At 36.1% G+C, this 23802-nt stretch overlaps 1 protein-coding gene across 14 annotated transcripts in view; it reads right to left on the bottom strand.

Annotated features, from left to right (window-relative positions):
* Window positions 1-23802, bottom strand: part of LOC144321982 (uncharacterized) — a 566375-nt gene that overhangs the window by 324167 nt on the left and 218406 nt on the right. Inside the window, exon 6 of one of the 14 annotated variants that reach the window (XR_013387532.1) lies at window positions 17325-17409. The exons of 12 other annotated variants lie outside the window; for them this stretch is intronic. The gene's annotated coding sequence lies outside the window, so the exon portion shown is untranslated. Of the gene's footprint in view, window positions 1-17324; window positions 17413-23802 lie in introns of all 14 variants that reach the window. One more of the 14 variants, XR_013387530.1, reaches the window with a different exon arrangement.

Genomic DNA, 23802 nt, shown 5'->3' on the forward strand with positions numbered 1-23802 from the left:
AACGAAAAGGTAAAAACAAGATGGTCTTATTTGTTTTGGAATCTTTAACTTCTGCTCCAAGATTTTAAAATAGGCCTTTTATTTTTCTTGCTAGGTCGGGCGTTATTTTAGTTAACTTTTAGTTATTTCTTTTCTTCTTGTGACTTACTATTGTTCATCCAGGACATGTTCTTTTGCTGCCTGCATTATTTCTAGTTCTGGTTGCAAAAATCCTGACAAAGTGGTTGTTAACGCCACTGTTTTTGCATGATTCATGGTGTATTGTCCAATATCAATAATGCATGAGGCTTCTAAATACCTGAGCTTGAAAGGGGAAGGATTCAATGCTGTCTTAGAAGTTGAATCTTTTACTGCCATTAATCAACTAAGTCTATGTCCTTCCCTTGAGTGCAAGCTTGATTACTCTCCCACCTTTTTGCTTTTTAAATTATCAACAAAACAAAATCTTTCTTGAAAGCAAGATAATAGAAATAAACTGAAATGTTCACAGCTTATTACAAAAATTAGAATATTTACAGCATTTGACTCTTGCTGGAAGTAAGCCAACTCACTTTGAAGTTAACCAATCATATATATATATATAAAATCCAATCATATATATATAACCAATTATATATATAATCATATATATATACATATACTATATATATATATGATTGGTTATATATACCATATATATATATACTATATGTGATTGGTTATATATACTATATATATATGTGTATATATATAGTATATATGTGTATGTATATATTGACCAACATGGCCTTAATATTCCCTTCAACTTAAACTTGAGATAGGTCCCTTTCTAATTTCAGGCCCCCTGACCTATATTTTTTAGAGGATTTACTTTAGAAAACTTCTAATTTTAAGTTCTTTCTTGGGATCCCTGGGTGGCGCAGCGGTTTGGCGCCTGCCTTTGGCCCAGGGCGCGATCCTGGAGACCCGGGATCGAATCCCACATCGGGCTCCCAGTGCATGGAGCCTGCTTCTCCCTCTGCCTGTGTCTCTCTGCCTCTCTCTCTCTCTGTGACTATCATGAATAAATAAATAAAATCTTTAAAAAAAAAAAAAAGTTCTTTCTTTGTCCCGTGAAATGTAAATCTTCTCCCAGTTTCTTGCCAATTTTTGGACTCAAGACTTTCTTTCCAGGAACCTGGGAGCCACCCCTTAGAAATGCAGACATCAAGGGAGATAGAGCCCCTGTCTTCAATTTCTGTGAGAGGACAGCAGCCTAACTTTGACAAGTGCCAATTAGCAAACACAGATGGCTTAATCACTTTAACAAATCTGATCAAGTCCTCCAATACTTTATCATAGCTCAGCCCCGGGCTTAAAAATTCTTTGTTTCAGTGGAGTATATATATTGCATTTTATTTAAGTATAAACTGGAATTTATATATATTTTATACATATTTATACATATGTATTTTATATATTTTATACATATTTATATACATATGTATATACAGACACATATTCTATGCATATATAAACATATTATACATAGTTATGTGCACACAAGTACATATATCTAAATTTAGTAACACCGGAGCCAAGTACTATGGAGGAAGCAGATATAGTAGACACAGACTATTCCTATTTTTGAAATAACACTACTGTTTTGTTCCACACTCTTCACTGGTCTCTTTCTGTCCCAGTCCCAGCACATGAATACACACACACACAGACACACACACACACACAGAAAATCTAGAGCCTCTGTAGCTTTGGCATGGAGTTATCCAGGTATCTTCCCTGTGAGGAAGGAAGAGCTGGTCCTGTCTGGAGAAGGGTGGGGAGGCTCACCCCTTTCCTGATTCCAGGGAAGATTCTTGCTGGATTGTATTTAGGTTAGGACTCTCGGTCCTCTCACATGGAATGATATTGTTGTCAATAGGACCAGTATACATTGATCTAGGAATAAGCACTGAGGGCTAGACTGTGTGGTCTCTGCAGGTCAGTATTTCCAGCTTCCTTCATTACATGTTGGAATATTCTGAGAAACTTCATTCCTGCCTTGTCCAGCTTCCAAGTACCCTGCATTGCCAGGGACACATGATGAATGGCTTGGTCACCTAGACCATAATCCATAGTGTGACAAAAAATTTGTCTTTGAATTTCTCCCATATCTATGTCTGTTCTGTTCTGTCAATCTGACTCTTCAATCTTACACTCTACATCCACACTTGCTTCATTAGAATTTACAATGACTTTCTGATACAGTTCATGGAAAAAAACAATAAAAAGCTTCTCTACCTTATGTCACTCATGTTGCTGGTAAAAGAGCTTGCTTGAGATACAACACAAAATTATAAATACAATGAATATATATTGATGCAAACCTATATTATTTATTATATGCCTATTATATAGTGGCATGACAGATACATTTTCTCATGCAATAGCAGCCATCTGATTTTGGTGTTGTTATTCCTGTCTTACAGATTGGTAATCTGAGTTGGAGATTCATGAGAAACTTGGTCAGCCAGTTAAGGAGTGACAGGCAGTAATGCACGAGCTGAAATTCAAACACAGGACTAGTTTGGGCACAAATCTTAAACTCTTTCTATTGTATCAAGAGACTCAGATATTCACTGCTAAGAATTAGCACATGGTGGCAGAAGGAAAAAAACTCCAACCCCAAAAGTGGCATAGGTAATAAAAAAGGCAAAGCCCTGGAAATCTGAATGCTTTCCAAATTATTTGTGTGACCTTGAACAAATCATCTAGTTATTTGGAATAGCAATTTCCTTATCAATTGAATAAGGAATTAGAGCAGCTGGTGATCTTACAGATCCTTTATAAATTATAAATTAAACGATTCTTTCTGAATGCTAATCACTCTAAGATATGTCCTAGAAACATGCATTTGAAAAGAAGGTTTACTGCCATTTCCTCTGGCAACTTCTAATGATCTATAATCCAGTGTTGTATAAGAATAAAGTTAGGAAACTTATAAAAAGAATATCTTTCCATGTGATCTTTGAAAAAAAAGCTTCAAAGTCCTTAAGCCTCTCTTCATTCATCCATATTGTGGAGATAAAAATAACAAATGTTATTGACTTCAAGTTTCGCTGCAGAGAGGCCACCTCTTTCTTCTCCCTGCCACACACTCTGAGTGCCTGGGCATGAATTTGAGAAGTGCTTTTACTTGCTGTCCACCCAAGGTGATGTATATCCGGAGGGAGAAAAATCCATAAATCCCAATATCTAGCTCACAATTTGCCTTCCACGTGCCCAACTAATAATTCTCAGGTTGAAAAGGTTTTTGTGTCCACATTCCCCAGGGCTATGAGAAGCCATTAACCATGACAAGGACTGCTGGAAATGGAGGAAATGTATAGGATGAATGTAAGTTTGGCAGGCAAAGCAAAACTACTTTAGTTTACACATATTAAGGAATCTGTTTGCAAAGCTGATCTGCTTTGGGGAGCAGAAGATGAAAGGAAGTTGGCCAATACCAGTAGGCTACCATGCTCATTCAGACATACCAGTGATAATGTCGAAACCATTCTTTTGCTGTCCAGTTCCATTTCAGCTGATGACTACTGAATGTCAGCAAAATGCACAATGATTTTGTAGATGTCAGTAAACTTAAATTAAAAAAGCAAACAAGCTCAAATTTCCTTTTCATTAGCCATGAACATCATCCCAGATAGAAATGCACCATCCATTGGCTCCATTATGAAATTAAGAGAGACTTTTCCTGTTATCTTTATCAATCACCATATTTATCTCTACCTATGAACTTAAATATTAATGTAGTTAGTAATTTTCCCATGACCTTCTACAAATCAATCAAAAGAATCCTAAAAGAGAGAGAAGAGCTCTCTACACATCTCAAGCAGCTTTTCTATTTCAAATATGTATATATATTTCAAAATATATATATTCTATTTCAAATATATATAATTTATGTAGTATATGTTAAATGTTTTATATATATACATGCAACAAAGAAAGACACATACACAAAGAAAGACACAATGTGAAAGAGAGACACAGCACCTGTGTACAAACCAATGACAATATAGTTTGCAGTCTAGTGGTTTGAACATACAAAAAACATATTCTTATCCTGGTACACAAGAGATGAGACAGCAATCACAAGTTTGAAATTCTCATTAGACCAATTGACTTGGCCTTTGGCAAGGAGTACTTAATTTTTAAGGAGAACAACCTTTTCGTTGCAGGACTTAGGAGTGAGTTTTACAGCCAACAGCCTCGTTCAAACTGCAGTTGTGATTTTTAGCTGAACTTCAACAAATCTGAAGCTCATTCTATTAACATAATCTTCAAGCTGGATTTGACCTCTAGGTTTTTTATTTCAATTGATTCATACTTGCACTGTTCTGATATGCTTTTTACAAAATATGTTACAGTCTCTATCAAAAAAAGGAAATTCCTACAATTCAATCTAAGCAAGTAATAGTAAAGGAAATACAAAGCCTTTAGCAATTCTTAAGTTTTTAATAAAAGTACCATCCTATAAAACAAAATGTCTGGAGATTCAGCACATCCTTAAGTAACTAATGCAATAGGAGTTTAAAATGACAATGTTTCATAACTAGACTTATTGGGGCGCCTGGGTGGCTCAGTTGGTTAAGCATCTGCCTTTGGCTCAGGTCATGATCTCAGGTTCTGGGAGTGAGCCCCTGGGACCTGCTCAGTGGGGAGTCTGCTTGTCTCTCTCCCTCTGCCTTCTGCTCTGCTTGCTTGTGCTCTCTCTCTCTTTCTCTGTCAAATAAATAAAATATTTGAAAAAATTATAACTAGATTTATTGTGGTAAACATTGACAGTATGTCTAAATGTTGAATCACTGTGCTGTATAGATGAAACTAATATGATAGTGTATATCAAGGGTACTTCAATAAAAAAATTAATGAAATAAAATAGTAATTGTTCTACCTTGGATTTGGCTTAGGCCCCGAAAGCTGAGAGCAACAGTGTAGATGCCAAGTACCCATATATCCTACAGTGATATATTAATTCACCACTGCTAGAGTTAGAGCATGAGAAATATTTCCTGGATCCTACAAGGTCAGCTATATTATTAAAAAAAAAAAAAGTAGAAGAAAGAGAGAAAGAAAAAGAAAGAGAAAAAGAAAAATAAGGTAAAGACTGAATACTCAGAGAGGATTTCCTTGGAGAACTTTGTCAGTGAGCTAGACTTATTCCATGGAGGAAGAAAGAGAAAACTTCTTCCTGCATTAATCTAAATGAAGAAGGTTTTTCAAGGACTCTATATACATCTTCTGTAATTTAATTGAAACAGAGATCCGGTATTTGATACATCCCTAAGAAGCTGAAATCTAAGGGGTTTTACCTTCCAGGCAGAGCAATACAATACGTTGGAGGAGAGGAAGTTTGGTGGTGGAATTTATTTCAAATATATCAGTAATTTCATTAAATGTAGACTCAGTTGGTATTCCAGTAAAAAAAATCAGAAGATTGTCAGAGTGTCTAAAAATTCTTCTTGATACATTTACAACACAGAGAAAAATTGAAACTAAAAAAGACAGGGTAAGTTATGCATGCAAATATTTACCAAAGTTATTAATTTCGAGCAAATACACTTTAAGGCAATAAAATTTGTTTGAAATAAAAATATTGAACTCGCAATAATGATCTCATAATTTAAAATTCTTCCCATTGAATAATGTAGCCTCAAAACATATAAAGGAAAAACTGAAAAAGCTACAAAAATACACAGATAATAAAACAATAAAAATATCTATCTCATTCAGTAATTGATAGAACAAACAGACAAAAAGGATCTTGAGTTCTCACCTTGAAAATAAGGATTGACATTGGAACCACTCACTACTCTGAAAACAACTTTTAAAGGCGTATTTTTATGATCTTAATATATTAAATAGACAATAGGCTAGAATCTATTTCTCCAGAAGCTTTCCAAAGGCTCATGTATATGATTACATCCCAAAATAAATCTAACACCCTAAACATGCTCAATATTTCTTTAAACGACAATTATTTAGATAAAATATACTATTATAAATACAGGTAATATTATTTTGCCAACCAGAGAAATAATCTTTTCCCAATATTCCCCCATGCATAAAAGAGTTGGAAGCAGTATGACAAGCCAAACAAATGACCATGGGGTGGGAGGAACAATTTATCAGAGGAAACTCTCAAAAGAAGAGTAGTATTTGTTCTTGGTTAGTTATGCATTTATAGGAAGCTACACAATATATGGAGAAAGGCAATATTTGACTGACTTTGGACACCCTACCAGTATCAGTAGTGAGTGTAGGGGAAATAGGTACTTTCAAACACCGTTAGGAATACAGCCTGCTTGGAAGAGCTGTGGCTATTTCAGACCCTCTTTGGTCAATGCAGTAGTATTAACCATTATCTGCATCTCTTTCCTATAGGAAAAATATTCCTGCATACTCCCTTGAGGTCAGTAATGGCCAGGTGACTGGCTTTGAACCATGAAACATGAGCAGAAATGACATCTATCATTTTTGAGCTTCAAGAGCAAATGCAGGCTATAATTCATTCTCATGATACAGATTAGTTATGTTCTGTAAAGTCTACAGGTAACGAAGTTGCAAATACTAAGTTATGGTTCCTAAGAGAAACACAGAGTTACATTCCTATGAGCCTCTGGTTACATTTTTGTCAATCTGTCAGTACAAATGGTCAACATCTCAGGAATCTGCAAATGTGACCATACCTTCCATAACTTTGGCTATGACTGTATAGCTTAGAGATTTATACTCTAGGTACTACTTTAGCACTTTCTGGAGCAGGCTCAGGTATAGAAGGGCAAATTTCCTCTTCCTTTTCCTACATGTACTGTATTATTGATTTATGAACATTGAACTCATAGGCAACAGGCTTATAATTCATGCCTGAATAAAGCTTATCTAACACACATTATTTTCTCTGTAAGGCACATCACAGCCTTCTCGTGCTTTGGAACAGGAGACAGCATTTCAGCACTATGCTTGTAGCGATTTTAAACAGAAAAATCACTAACAAGACAGGAAAATAATGTGGAAAAAGTGTCACCAAAGAGGTCCCAACAAAAGCCACTTGTTTACAGTCTGAGAACTGAAACAAGGTGGCAGAGTGTTACCTTGTTTGACCTCAGCTGGAAAAATGCATATAGAATAACTGAAATGTTTCCCTGTTCTGTGCACATCTGTGAAAGACCACAACAGCACTGTGAGCACTGTCCTGGGAGTTACAGGTAAACTTTAACACGAAGTTGAATTTGCAAATAAAGAATCCACAGATGAGGATCAATTCCAGACCTTAATAATGACCAGTGGTGTTTCAAATACTGGCTGTTTCATTATTCTGGGTGGTACAGAGACCTCAAATGACCATGGTTGAACACGTCACATGAGTCAGAATTAAATTTTATGCTTTAAGTCTTTTAAAATTTGGGACTGATGGTTACTACAATATATCCCAGCCATCCATGATATAAACATTCCTAGAAACTTCACTTCAAAACTTATCTAATAGACTGACACATCTTTAGAAAGACATATAAAGATGGGTATAGAATATTTAGAAGAATACATAAGAAACCAGAAACTCTGATCACCTCTGGGTAATCGAGATTAGGAAACTGGACTAGTAGTCTACAGTTACTGATTAATGCATTAATTGTTCAAAATTGCATATAGTGCTTTTTGAAAAAAAAGACAAAAATTTATTTAACAATTAAAATTTTTTAAAAATTGAAAGGATGTATGTGATCTGTCTTAAGTCCGTGTTCAGGTCTTTCCTTAAAATTAGGGAAACATCAGCTATCCCACACAGAAAATTTCTCAAAGGCTTACATTATTGGCCTTATCTGTGAATTATTTTTTTATTAGGGGCAGATTATTTCATTACTCATTTTCTCATTGGGGGAAAAGTATGTTATTACTTAGGTAAAAGAAGGTTTTGAGCTATTTTCAATCATATATAATCACTCAAAATTGTTATATATTTTTAGGGACTAACAATCATACTTTTCTGAGACCCAAAAATGGCAAAAGGAAAATAGAGCAGTAGAACCACTGAGAAGCCAGCACAGCTCAGCTTCCTGGACGAGTCACCACATTCATGGTGAGCCTAGTTTGTTGTCAATGGATATCAAATCCATGCAGTCTCTCTACCTTTTTTCCTTAATTAATTTTTAACTACAGTATAATATAACAGTGTTACATTAGTTTCAGTTGAAACTGAAACTATACTGAACAATATAGTTATTCAATAATTCCACACATTACTGATCATGTTCATGAGGAATTCCTCATGTTCATCAGGAAAAGTGTACTCTTAATCGTCTTCCCTGTTTTACTCATCCCCCCAGCCACCTCCTTTCTGGCAACTATAAATTTGTTTTTTCTATTTAAGAGTGGAGTAATACATATGTATGTATATACATATACATACCACATCTTCTTTATCCATTCATCTATTAATGGATACTTGGGCTGCTTCCACATCTTGGCTATTGTAAATAATGCTGCAGTAAACATAGGAATGCAAGAATCTTTTCAAATTAGTGTTTTTATTTTCTTTGGATAGATATCCAGTGGTGGAATTACTGTATCAAATTGCATTTCTATTTTTAATTTTTTGAGGAACCTCCATACTGTTTTCCACAATGGCTGCACCAGTTTGCATTCCCACCAGTGCAGGAGGGTTCCTTCATCTTCACACCCTTCTGACACTTGTTTTTTTGTGTTGCTGATTTTAGCATTCTGACTGGTGTGAGGTGATACCTAATGTGGTTTTGAGTTGTATTTCCCTGATGATGAGTGATACAAGCATCTCTCTAGCAGCTAAACTATCTTGAATATCACAGGGAAATGACTAAATAGTAACAGAGGATGAAATAATTGCCTTCCAAAGATAGTGATTCATAATCTTCTGATAAATGTGATAATGCTACCTCTTTGTAAAACATATTTTGGAATAAAAATGCAGTTTATTTTTTATTTTTTCAGTAATTTTATTATAGCTATCCATTATTTTAACTGAATTTTTGAGGTGATAACAGTACTACAGAAAAAATTTTGAAAATAAAAAAATCTCCCATAATTTCTCTATCTTAAGGCTCATTGAACCAACAACATTATCTTATTCTTATTATAATCTTTCTGTCTTGTCCACAACTATCCATAGATCTATGGAGGAGCTGCATGCGTATATATTTTCTACATTATATTTTAGTCTGATTCCCCCAAAAATTATCAAATGTCTAATTGAACAATTTTCCTTATAACTGTAGTATAACTTGATGACATTCCTGTACTAGCAAGCCAGTGTCCTGTTATTTAAATAAGATTTCTCAGGCAGCCCGGGTGGCTCGGCGGTTTGGTGCTGCCTTTAGCCCGGGGCCTGATCCTGGAGACCTGGGATGGAGTCCCATGTCGGGCTCCCTGCATGGAGCCTGCTTCTCTCTCTGCCTGTGTCTCTGCCTCTCTCTCTCTGTGTCTCTCATGAATAAATAAAATCTATAAATAAATAAATAAATAAATAAATAAATAAATAAATAATAAGATTTCTCCAAATAAGATTTATGTATATTTACATAAGAATAGTTGTATAAACACAATTTATGTGTATTTGTATAAAGAGATTGTTTAGAACATAGCCTACATTCAGGTAAATATACTTTTATTGAGAAATATTATATGCATGTATATTTTATATATATGTATAAAGAGAATGATTACATGAATAAGCATATATATGTATACATAATATGTATGGTGACAATAAGTAGTCAGTGAAAGAATATACAAAGTGATTTCTTTTTTTTTACATTGTGTAAGAAAAAATATACTTCCTTAGCACTACAGTTAAGAAAGTTTGAGGTAGGGATCCCTAGGTGGCTCAGCAGTTGAGTGTCTGCCTTCAGCTTGGGGCGTGATCCCTGGATTCAGGATCCAGTCCCACACTGGGCTCCCTGCAAGGAGCCTGCTTCTCCCTCTGCCTATGTCTCTGCCTCTGTCTGTGTGTCTCTCATGAATAAATAAATAAATCTTTTAAAAATAAATAAATGTAAAGTGAAAAAAAGTTTGAGGTAATATTTCCAATATTTACATATATAAATCGATTTGAATTGAGGGAACCCCGGGTGGCTCAGCTGTTTAGCACCAACTTCAGCCCAGGGTGTCCCAGGATCGAATCCCAGTCAGGCTCCATGCAGGGAGCCTGCTCCTCCCTCTGCCTGTGTCTCTGCCTCTCTCTCTCTCTCTCTCAATAATAAATAAATAAAATCTTTAAAAAAAAAAAGTCTAATTGAACTTGAATATTGAGCATGCTGCAAATCACTATTTTTTAACTGCTACCAAGACCTTATGTCCTCTGACACAGGGCTGTTTAGGCACACAAACCTAACTTAGTAACACTGAGTGTTAACTCACTCAAGGAATAAAACAGACCTTGTGTTTTGCTATGAGCATAAAATCACCATTATTCATTAAAATCACCACAACACTCACAGGAATTGCCAGTCTGATACCTTATTCCAACCATAAAATTATTTATCATTTTCAGATTATTTCCAGTTACCCTGTTAAATTATGAAGCTTCATTTCTAACATTGGAGGAGGAAGGAAACAGATGACCAATAAATAAGAAATCTGGCTACAATTTGTTTAAATATATACATGTTTAAAAATTATATCCTCATAGTATTAGGTATTATACTATATGTTGGCAAATTGAATTTAAATTTTAAAATGTAAAAAAAATTTCTTTCCATAAAAAAAATTTTAGATAAACTTTTTAAAAATTATTCTTCATAAGGAAGAAGCAGAAAATTTAATCTCTATTTGATTAAATTGTCTTCGATTGAAGGTATTGAAAACAAGGCATTTAGAGGATCAGGTATTTGAAAAATCAAAGATGTAGTTGCCTTGTAGTGTTAATAAGCTTTCAATTTCATTCCAAATTTCCACTCTTTCCCACCATGGGAATTTTACCTAAATCCCCAATCCTTGTGCTCTCAAATTAGTTACTGACTTCAACCAGAGTCATATATTTCTTTATTCATCATACAGGGAAGCAGAAATATGTTCACTTCTTGCTCTAAGTCTTGGGCTTTCTTTTCTTTGAACTAACCAATTCCCTTGTCAAAGTAGACATCAGGAGAATGTGATCCCATCCCCTGATTTGGCATGTAAGAGGACTTAATCCTACCTATATCATATGGTTGAAAGATCTGATTAGGAAAGAGAATAGGGATGCCTGGGTGGCTCAGGGGTTAAGCATCTGCCTTTGGCTCAGGGCATGATCCCAGGGTCCTGGGCTCGAGTCCCTCATCAGGCTCCCCACAGGGAGAGTGTTTCTTCCTCTGCCTGTGTGTCTGACTCTCTCTATGTGTCTCTCATGAATAAATAAATAAAATCTAAAAAAAAAAAAGAAGAAGAAAATAAAAGAAAAGAAAGAAAAGAAAAAAGAAAAGAAAAGAAAAGAAAAGAAAAAGAAAATAAGTAAACAGTTTCCAGGAAAATAAACGCAATATCTGTATCTCAACTGACATATGATGTGACTATGATAGAAGTAAAATGGTGAAATCTGTTCAGATTCAAGTCACAGTTGTAAAGAACAGCCACAGAATTTGCCAATATATCCAATGGTGGAATATTTGAGGGGATTATAGAAAGTAAGGATACCTCAAAAATTTTAGACTCATTAAGAGGGTGTATATAAGAGCCGTTTACTGAGCTACAGATAACAAGTAGAGGAACAGGGTTGTGTTGAGATGCTGAGAGTTCTTTTTTAAATATAACCTTGATGCATCTTTTAGACATTTAAGAACAGATAGAGCTCAAACTACTAAATATATGAGTGTGGAGTTCAGGGCAGAGGATCAAAGCCAGAGATAGAAATTTGCTATCTTCATAAAATAGATGATACTGAAAATCACTTCCTCTCTTGATTTAAGTAGACCTATCACCAGAGAATACAACTGAGAGTACATGAATACGATGTAATTACTGCTGAAATAAAACAGTTTTATCCTTACTGTGGGCTTATGTAATTCTTTCTTTTTAAAAAATAAAATATGGGGATCCCTGGGTGGCGCAGCGGTTTGGCGCCTGCCTTTGGCCCAGGGCGCGATCCTGGAGATCCGGGATCGAATCCCACATCAGGCTCCCGGTGCATGGAGCCTGCTTCTCCCTCTGCCTGTGTCTCTGCCTCTCTCTCTCTCACTGTGTGCCTATCATGAATAAAAATTAAAAAAAAAAAAATAATAAATAAAAAATAAAAAATAAAATATGTATTCACTAAGAAGATGAGTATAATGAGATACTGATATCCTAGAATAAACTATTAATCAGTTAGCCCAGTATCTAAAGCTTCAGTATTCTTTTCTTTTCTTTTCCTTTTTTTTTTTTTTTTTTGAGAGAGGGAGAGAGAGAGAACAGGTATGCATGTATACACGGAGGTGGGGAAAGGTAAAGAGAGTGGGAAAGAGAGAATCTTAAGCAGGCTCCATACCTAGCACAGAGACCCAGGGGGACTCAATCTCACAACCCTGAGATCATGATCTGAGCTGAAATCAAGAGTCGGCAACTTAACTGACTTAGCCACCCAGCTGCCCCTGAAGCTTCATTCTTCTTAAACTGATCATAAATGTGTTGTTTCAAATTACTTCTGTTACAAGTAATTTCAGCCAGCCTGGAATCTTGAAGAGTATCTTAATTGGTATTTTTGAAAGGAATACTGTATGACAGACAGAAATCACCATTTGGTATTATAAATGATGAAATAAATAAGGTAACTGCATAACCGTCTCTGTGAATTAGGCCCTAAGAGTTCTTCCATGGAATGGAATGACTCTAAGCAATGACTCTTAATCATTCTCTCTCTTCCAAGAGCAATTAGATGAATTGTGTCAGATTACAGATGACTGCAAAACTATATCCCAAAACATAGTTTGTTTGCCTAGGTCATTTATTCTGGTAATGTGTTTTTATTTCAAAATGGTGTGTGAACAGTGATGCTTTATTCTTGAACATCAATCTTCCTTATTTTCTAAAATGCCAGTGGTGGGGGAGGTGGTCCAACATTGTGGAGTGGGAAGACCCTCAATTCACCTCTTCCCATGGGACATACTAAAATCAATACCTACGGAAAAGCCAATTCCTCTTGAAGAAGAACTAAGGGTCAAGTGAACAGCTTCTACCCCGTAAATAATACAGGGACCACACAGAGAAGGGTAGAGACATAGATACATAGTGATCCCTAATGTCATAACCCACCATAGAAAGGATTATCACTGAGGGACCCGCACACAGACTTGCCCAAGCTAGCTTGTACATAAAAAAACAAACGAACAAACAAAAACAAACAAAACAGTGTATTAAAGGGCAACTACACTTTAAATAAAGGAAATAAATTTTCTAATCCTAGATCAAACATCAAACAGATGAGGGAACCACTAGAACTCTCTGGAGTTGGAAATGTTGGCAAGTGCCATTTTTAAAATTCCTCTTCCACCTTCATAACATGGACAGAAGCAGGGTCCAGGTGCTCTAAGCAAACTGATAAGGCTGCCTCAACATACTCCAGGCTCCTGGCCATACCAGCTGTCACGTATTCATAAGGCAGATTCCACCCCCGAGCCATGTTCCTGCTCCAGCTCCAGTTCCAGCTGCCCAGAGCAGTGCACCCCGGGACATCTCAGCCCAGGCCTGACCCAGCTATCTTCCTCACTGTGGCCCCTACCAGTTCTAGCTCCTGGCATTCTGCCAAGCCAGTCCCAGGACAGTGTACTCTAGGATGCCCTACCCAGGACCCACTCCAGCACCAGCCATCCAGTGTTGGTGAGGATACGGACAAAAGGAAACTGGCATACACTGTTGGTATGAATGTAAATTTGTGCAGTAGCTGTGGAAAATAGTATGGGGTTTCCTCAAAAAAAAAATTAAAAATAGAACTACCATATGATCCAGCAATTAGACTTCTGGGTATTTATCCAAAGAAAACAAAAACACCACTTCAAAGAGATAAATGTACCCTTATGTTAACTGAAACATTATTTACAATAGCTAAGATATGGAAGCAACCTAAATGCCCATAGCTAGCTGAGTGGATAAAGAAGATGTGGCATATAGTATATAAAGAGAACACCGGTTGTATCATCAGCCTATTGACTCATTGTTAATAAAGTGGTCCTGTCTGATATATATATATATATATATATATATATATATCCAATTTTTATCAAACATGCATAATACTGGCACCTTGGATCATTATAGCTACAATAAGAACTTAATAAATATTTTATCAAACCAAAACAAGAGTCACAGTTGTCTGTATGCGACTGTCAATAATCTGACTACTGACAATTGAGTGAAGCAACCCTCTTTCTAACTGGAGCTTTAAAAAAAAAAAAACATTTATTTATTCATGAGAGACATACAGAGAGAGGCAGAGACACAGGCAGAGGGAGAAGAGGCTCTCTTTGGGGAGCCCATGTGGGACTCAACCCCAGGACACTGAGAATTATGCCCTAAGCCGAAGGCAGATGCTCAACTACTGAGCCACTCAGGTGTCCCTCTAAATGGAATTTTCATTCCAATTCTAAAATAGAAAAACTAGTTTCACGAGTATTTTTTAAAATCTTCCTCCATTATCTGAGTGAGTATTTTGACAGATTCACCATTCAATTCAGTATAGATTAGTCACTGACTTTTTAGCTAAAACTCAAAATTTATAAAACTGAATTTGCTATCTTTCCCCAAATCAGCTAACCCCAGAGGCAGACCCATTGCTTATATTATTTTCAAGCACCCAAGTTTGAAAATCTGGAATTATTTTAACTTACCTCTCACTTAAGCTCTCAACACATGTACTTAGCAATCAGGTTCTTATATTTAAAAAGTTAAGCATTTAGGGAAGCCTGGGTTGTTCAGTGGTTGAGCATCTGTCTTTGGCTCAGGTCATGATCCAGTGGTCCTGGACTCAAGTCCTGCCTCAGGCTCCCCGTGGGTAGCCTGCTTCTCCCTCTGCCTTATGTCTCTGCCTCTCTCTCTGTGTGTCTCATGAATAAATAAAATCTTTTTAAAAAATAAGCATTTATTGTACACTGTGTGTGGAGGGTACAAAAATGACTACGTTATATTTGCACTTCATGAACTCACAATACTTGCATTTATTCCTTCATCTACATTTTTACTGCTGCTAAACCAAGATCAACCAGCTTTCTTGACTCTACCCTCTCTCCTATCCAATTGATCCTAAAAATTGCTGCCAGATTAATCTCAGCAAAAACACTTTTGCATATGTTATGCTCTTTCTCAAAAATTTGTAATCCTTCTTTTTTCTTCAGAATTATGCTATATATCCTTACTGGGTATTCAAGGCACTCAGCAACATGTTCCTCATCCAACTTTGAAGCTCTCTGTCCAATCCCCCAGACCTTCTGTTCCATCCACTCTAGTCTACACACTACTCCTACACAAAGCATATAAGCCTGAGCTCTCATCATCTCCCTTGCCTGCAATTTACACTTCCCCAAACTAAATGCATCCAAGTAGAATAATACACATTTAAGAATATACAATATTTATACCTCTAAAGAAGTACCTTTAAAAAAACAGTAGCCACTTATTAAATAAAACTATCTATATATACCTTTAATTATATATTTCATTTTTCCATAGGTTACATATGCCTTGAGATTCCTAATTTTGAGATATACATAACTAACTAAGGATATAGAATATATATTTAAAAGCTTATTAGATATATGTTTGAATGACCTCTCCTCTGTGCACGACATGTGGAAGTAGAATTTAGATATTTAGTATTGAATGTCTTTAAAAATTGATAGACTACAGATTTTTATCATAAATAAGATTCCCTATAATTTAAATCTTTTTTTTTTTTGTATAATTGAAGGCTTTATGCTTTTTATTGAGTTTGGCTTAGAGTTAATTATACAATGTTAATTTATTACTGTGAATGTAAGTCCTTACATTAATTCCTTTCTTTTCTTGTCTTTTTATTCTTTTGAGATGGAGAGAGAAAGAGAAAGAAAGAAGAGAGTCAGGGGATTCCTGGGTGGCTCAGCAGTTTAGCACCTGCCTTTGGCCCAGGGTGCGATCCTGGAGTCCCGGGATCGAGTCCCACGTCAGGCTCCCGGCATGGAGCCTGCTTCTCCCTCTGCCTATGTCTCTGCCTCTCTCTCTCTCTCTCTCTCTCTCTCTCTATCATGAATAAATAAATAAATCTTAAAAAAAAAAAAAAGAAAGAAGAGGGTCAGATGGGTAGAGAGAAGGAGAGCATCTCAAGCAGCCTCCATGCCCAGCAGAGTTGGAAGTAGGGCTCAATCTCACCACCCTGAGGTCATGACCTGAGCTGAAATCAAGAATCGGATGCTTAATCAACCGAGTCATCCAGGAGCCCCAATAATTCCATTATTATACTCAAAATTGTAGAATTTGGGACCAGAAGGGGTGTGATAGTACTCAAATAGATAAAAAAACACTCAGGGCTAGAGTGTTCCTGGAAGGTATGTATGAAGTGAAATTAAGTATTATTAATCCATAACTTCTCTCATAACTAACCCAAGACACGTAACAATACACCACAATTTAAGGATAATGGATATCTATCTAAAATTACTATTAGGTATTAGAATTTTAGTGTTAGTTTATTTGGATGGTGAGAAGAAGCCTCTACCTATTATATCTCATTCTTTTACCATTATTTTAGAAGGAATAACTAAGAACTGAATCCTAAAGTAAGTCTTGAATAGACAAGAATTCATATCTAAATGGTCAAAAACTTCCTTTATATGGAATCATAATAAAACAATAATAATGTTAACAATAATGATAATATTTTTGGTAGGACACTTACTATGAGACAATTTTTTTCTAAGACTTTTACGTGGATGCATACATTAAGATCAGACAAAAAAATCCCTATGAAGTGATTTCTAGTATCAAATCCATTTTACAAATGAGAAATGTAAAGCTCAAAAGCTAATAAACTTGCTTAAGGGCACACAGTATTTTCTAACCATAGACATCTACCTCAAAGGTTTTGTTTTTATCTACCACGCCCTCCTATCTATTACTATTTCAGAAAAGGAGTCTTATTTGTGTGGGGACATCTGACTCCTATTTCTCAAAATGGAAAACAGAGAAAAACAGTTTACCATTCTTTAGTCATCAAACAGTCAATGCAAATCTCTGGAGCTAATTGGTCTAAAATTTCTTTTTTTTTAATAATAAGAGATGATAATACATTTGTAAAATTCATACAACCTCCATTTTGAAAGATTTATGATTTTAGTGACATAAAATATGCTTACTTTTTCTGGAATGGTTAAACAAATGGGGTCATTTCACTGGACTCCTTCCTCAGCTGTTCTTGTTAATTCCTGAGGTTTTATTTTTCTGCTGGGGAGATTCACCAAGTTTGAAGTAAATATTCAATATACTACATACTCTTCTCTTTGTAGTATTTAATCTGATAAACAGAAATTATGCCAATACAATGGAAAAAAAACAAAACAAAACAAACCTCCAATCAGGAAATTGTTTCTGTGTCTTGTATCAAAGTCTTTGATAGAAGTGATAGAGTGTACAATTTCTGGCATGATTGACTATCCACAAGCTTTTCAATAAAAGAGAAAAGACAAATATATAGAAATGATAAATATAAGTCAGTGTAGAGTCCCTTTGATGGTCTCTAAGGCAGCCTTAATTTTTTAAACTTGTTCATGATTGATGCTTTGAGAAAGAGGGAATTTCATTAAAAATAACTGAATTCCAGAGTTTCTGCATATACAAAAATTTAATGTTACAGGCTTTTATTATGGTGTGTACAGTATGTGAGGACTTGTATTACAGTGTGTGCTAGTATGCGAGGACAAAGGACTCCCTGAAGATGGCCTCAGCTTATATGTGTCCATCAACTGCCTACTGTCAAGACACTGCATACTCAGAAGGAGCTCAAAGATGTGGCAGTGAGCTGAGGTATTCTTTTTCTTCCATTACAACACTAACCAGCATTTGTTAGTAATTATAGGCAAGGAACTAGCTAACCACTTTTCATTTAATCTTCACTCATCCTCATGGCAGCCCTCTAAGCAAAGTACTATTTTTAATTCCATTTTGATAGGGAAATGAACATAAAGAAATTAAGAAAGTTGCCTAACTAGGACGTATTGGAGCACATATTCTAACCAAATTATTGTATGATTCTAGAATCCATGTTTTCTTAATGGAGCAAGAGCTCCTATGGCCTTTAGCCACAGAAAGTGAACAAAACCCATCTGTGATTGGGCTTGAATTGGGTTAACATAATGTACCCAATTGGGTCCTCAATGCTGTGAAAGTAAAGACTGAAAGTAAAGACACTGGAGTGGGAAACCAGACACCCAAGGGGACTTGGAGAAGTAAGAATTCTGTGGTATGGGCAAAACAGAGGCAAGATTGGCCACAGGGAAGTCTCTACCAAAATTCCAGAAAGATGGTTCTAGAACTTCTGACTTCCTCTTTGGCCTTATCATGCTGATACCTAAATGAAGAAGTCTAATAGCTGTCTCCTCAGCCTCCATCCGATTCTATGAGCCAGAGAGTACTTAATTCCTCAATCTTTGCCTAAGAGATTTAAGGAGAAAAAACATCCCTGTGAGTATGCTTCCATGACCTCATAGAGACATCATCAATGAAGAATTTTTCCCATTTCAAAGGGATAAAAATTTATCTCCTGAGCAATCCTACCCCAAATTAAAATGCAGCACCCTGATGGGAAACTCTTCCCAAACCATATTCCAGCTCAACCTCCTTCTTATCACACTCAATGAATCACTCATTTTCAATGACTTTATCACTCTAGAGAGAACCAGAACAGGTAATTGACATCATTCTTAGAGTAATTACCAAGGAACAGGTTAAGACACAAAAATATTAGCATGCACAAATTGATTATACTAAAGCTACATCTGAGAAGAGTAAATTTAAATAGAATTAAAATCGTACAAACACACACAGATTATTGTTGTAGTTGTTTTCTGCAGCTATGGGAGTACATTGCTGAAAAGCTACCAAACCAGTGGTTTATTATCTACTTTGGAAAACCATATATTGTGTATAAATGAACTCAGAGGCTGACACTTGGCAACAGTGGCAAAATGAAAAGCAAAATACAAGACAGCTCAGTTAAGAATTCTGAAGCAAAAGCTCACATTTGATATCAGCTTTACGTGGGGCACAGCCATAGCTTTTTATTATGTACAACTGCTGGTTCAATTTCATAATGCAGAAAGCTGCTTGACACAACCCATAAACTAGATTCACTCTTTCTGTATCAAATACAAATTTTATTTTCAAATACGTTACACTTATACAAATAGTAACTGGTTGTCTGAAAGGGGCTGATGTCTAATGACCTCCCAACTCCTCTGCATGCAGCTCAGGGCCACCCATGCTCCATTAAAACACCATCTGCCTCTGGTCCTCTAAGCTCAAGGGATTTTTCCACCTCTGTCTGTCACCCATGTTTATCCTTACTTCAGTCTAGTTTCCATTGTTCCCAAGTGTTGCAACCTCTGCAGAATCTTTCACTCTTTTTAGTAAGGGCACAGTTAGGCTGTCTGCTGAGCTTTGATTTCAGATTCCCCTGGCACAACCTCCAGACTGCCTTGCTGTACACATTGCCCCTAGTAGGCAAGTCCCTGCCAACCCACCAAGTTCCCTGGTAGGTATCCCCAAGCCTGATTCCCTGTTCCCAAAGACAAGAGGGAGATCAATAGTAAAGGTCCAATGTTAGCACAACAGAAGTTACAGTTTCCCAGCTTCCTTCAGAGATTTGCACAAGATGAGGTCATATGACGGGCATGATTCAAATATCCTTAAGGGTGTCTGGCTGGCTGCATTGGGAGAGCATGTGTCTCTTGATTTTAGGGTCGTGAGTTTGAGCTCCCCAGTATAGAGATGACTTAAAAATATACTATTTATATTTTTTTAAAAAAAGAAATATCCTTAGAGAAGAAAAGAAATTCTACTCATATGCATTAACCTACAGTACAAACTAATTATGGCATGCAATGACATAAATGTATTCACTAGCTTTGTGAGCTTTGTTCACAGTGCTTGGCCTGAGGTTCTTTTTATTTCAAGCTATTTCAAGACCCATGCACACAAACAAGCTATAAAATTGAGCCACTTAGAGCAAACTTTACAATAAAAATATGTGAACCACCTGTATAATTTCAAATTTTCTAGTATCTACATTTAAAAAATAAAAATGCAGAGGTTCAATTAATTTTAAAGATTTTATTTACTTACTTTTATTTTTAATAAAATAAGTTATTTATTTATAAGTTATTTATTTATTATTTATTCCAGAGAGAGAGAGAGAGCACAAGAGCACAAAACAGGGGGAGGGACAGAGAAAGAGGGAGAAGCAGGCTTCACCTGAGCAGGAAGTCTGATGCAGGACTGATCCCAGGACTCTGGGATCATTACCTGAGCTGAAGTCAGATACTTAATCAACTGAGCCATGCAGGCACCCCAAGATGAAATTAATTTAATTTAATTTTTTATTTTTTTAAGATTTTATGTATTTATTTGATAGAGAGAGTATGAGTCGGGGGGGAGGGCATAGGGAGAAGGAGAAACAGACTCACTGCTGAGCAGAGAGCCCAACATAGGGATCTATCTCAGGATCCCAGGATCACAACCTGAGCCAAAGGCAGATGCTTAACTGACTGAGTCACACAGGTGCCCCTTTTAATAAGATATTTCATTTGACCCAAGAGATCTAAAATACTAATTCAATAAACAGATTATATGTAAAAAAATAAACATAAAAATTATTGAAATAACACAAAAAATTGTGATAATTTAGATTTTTTAACAAAGTATTTGAAATTTTGTGCTTAGAATGCATCTCAATTTGGACTAGCCACATTTTAAAGTGTTCAGTAGCTCCATGTGGCTACAGGCTGACATACTGACAGCACAGCCTTAGAGGAATGGATATTTGTTATTAATTTCCCATAAAAAGAATTATTTCTGTAATGAGAATGTATTCCTTAAATAAAATGAGACAAAATTTCATGCTTATTAATATCCTGAAATAAAAGTATTTCAATCTCACCATAAACAAGTCCTCAGTTGTCCAGTATTGACATGTAATCATGAGCTATAGTTTTGTATTCTCATTGTTGCCAGATAAAAATTTGAATTCTCTCTTTCTAGGCTAGGCATCCATCTGGCTAGATATTCCACATAAAGCTGTCTCAGACTTCTCTATGGAAATATGGCTCCAGGACAAGGGAAGACAGATTAATGGAATAGTACATTCAAGCAAAAAGAATATATAACAACAAGGCATTAGAATTAGTGTATTTTCAATTATCTTTGCAATTTCAGGGATGACACAACATTTCCACAAATTCTTGTTTCCTTAATTAACTTTTTAATGCTTTCTTGTCTCCTTATCTCTAAACAACTCTACAAATTTAATAAGAATTGATTTCATCATATGGATTTTCTAAGTAGAAAACCCCTACTTCTTTAAAAGGTCATTTGAGAAAAGCCTTAAAATTTATAGGAAAGAGATACTAGCATTTTTCTTTTAAGAAGCCAAAAAACAATATAAAAATCTCTTCCTCTAATTCATTAAGCAACACCACAGTTTTGTATTCATTCATTCAACCAGCAACTTTAAAATAGACACTATGGGCCCTATTTGTGCATGGAGTATAAGTACAACAAAGAACTGATTCCAGCCTCTCCCTAGAAGTTTATATTCTATCAGAAGCATCAAACCATGCACTGTCTGTATTCCTATTAGAAGGTGCTCTGAGAAAAAGATGCATAGGCCATGTGGGAAGGCAGCAAGAGGGTACCTAGCCTCACTTAAGTGAGCCAAATAGCTCTTTATGTAATAACAGCTGAACTGAGACCTGAACAATAAAAAGACATTTTAAAGCCAAAGTAAGGAAAGAGAGGAAAAAAGACAGTGTTACACGAAAGGCAGGTTCAAGTAAGGCAGCTTTTCATGGAGCTTTAAGAAGGTTTGTCTGGCTGGTCTGCAAGTAGGAGGAAAATGTGACTAGAAATAAGGTGGGGGAATGAAGTATGCAGAAGTCAAATTTTGAAGGATCTAATAAAGCCAATCCATGGATGAGGAGCCACTGAAAGGATTTATGTCAAAAAGCGGTTTATTATATTATGTATTATATAAGTCATGCTGGGGGAGCCTGGGGGCTCAGTCAGCTAAGTGTCTGCCTTTGGCTAAAGTCATGATCTCAGGTTCCTGAGATCAAGCCTTGCATCAATGACAAGCAATATGGGAGTGAGGAAAGCTCATTGAACAAATAGTACACTAATAACTGGCAATTACCTGGAAATTTAGTGACGAGTGATAAAAGGAGGATATGATAATGGTTTCCAGGTTTCTTGCTCTGGCACTAAATCAAATGGGTAGAGTAGGGCCAGAGCACTCTGGGTGGTAATGCAATTCACTGAAGCAAGGGATCTCATAATAAATGCTAAATCAAGCCCTTACTGTGTGCCAGGTATTGTACTTGTTTGACATATGGAGCAATTTAATCTTCACAACAATCGTATGAAGTACTAGAATTATACCAACTTAACTGCTGCTGCAGTGGAAATATGGAAAGTTTAATAACTTGCCCAAGACCACACAACTAAGCAGATGTCAGAGCCTAGGTTGCACTATAAGCATCTGTCTCCAGAGATAGCAGTCTTGGCCAATACATTCAAAATATTTTGGAAATACAGAAATCATGTAAAGCCTATTTTCTGATATTTTCTTTTGCTTCAAGATGGTTTCAAAGAATGTCACATTGTTGCCATAGTTTCTGAACTATTCCTAAGAAGAAATGCATGCCCAAAGGTATTTATTTTTTAAAAACTTAGCAGGGGTGTCTTAGTGGGTGCAGCAAGTTGCACATCAGACTCTTAGTTTTTGCTCAGATTATGATCTCAGGACCATGAGACAATCCCCGCCCCCCCCCAATCCCTGCCCCATGAGGGCTCTGTGCTTAGCATAGAGTCTGCTTCAGATTTTCTCTCTCTCACTCTGCCTTTCCCACTCAAGCTCTCTCTCTCTCTCTCTCTCTAAAATAAATAAATATTTTTAAAAATTGAAAAACTTTATTCAACTAGAAATTGCCCAACATCTGAATCCCTGCTCAACTAGCCAACATGGTTCTTGCAGGACACCTAATATAAAAATGATAAAACATGGCCATTCATGAAGGACTGTAATATTAAAAGGAAATATTTGTCATTTCCATTTGAAGCTGTGAATCAAATGAGTGGGTTCTTGTTAGGGTGACCATAGCTCCAACTGGCCCAATACAATAGTGGTTTATGCTTCTTATCAGCAAATAATTACCAATAGTTCCTTATTTAACTCAGACATACTCTAGTTTAGAAGATAAGTTATTTGGTAATCCTATGGGTTGGGCACATAAAGAAAACATTCCTGTAACCTGATACCATGTGTATATGTGAGTATGAGCGGGTATGCCCACTCACACGTGTGCTCTTACCAGGAATTTATCTCTAATTGCTGGTGTGGGAATTCCTTGGTTTAACCAGGGTCCCTACGCTCCTAGATACTCACCTCACTGACTTCCCCAGCCTAAAGAGCTACAAATTACTCTAAAACCAAAATGAAGGCTACAACCCTCTACTACAAAACTCAAGAATTTTAAGGTTAAAATGTGGGAACTAGGAGATTCAGAGTGGCACAAATCGAATATTCTCTCATCCTAATTTTGGAGCTAAGATTTTAAAGATTCC

This window comes from Canis aureus, chromosome 10, assembly GCF_053574225.1.
Source record: "Canis aureus isolate CA01 chromosome 10, VMU_Caureus_v.1.0, whole genome shotgun sequence".
Lineage (NCBI taxonomy): Eukaryota > Metazoa > Chordata > Mammalia > Carnivora > Canidae > Canis > Canis aureus.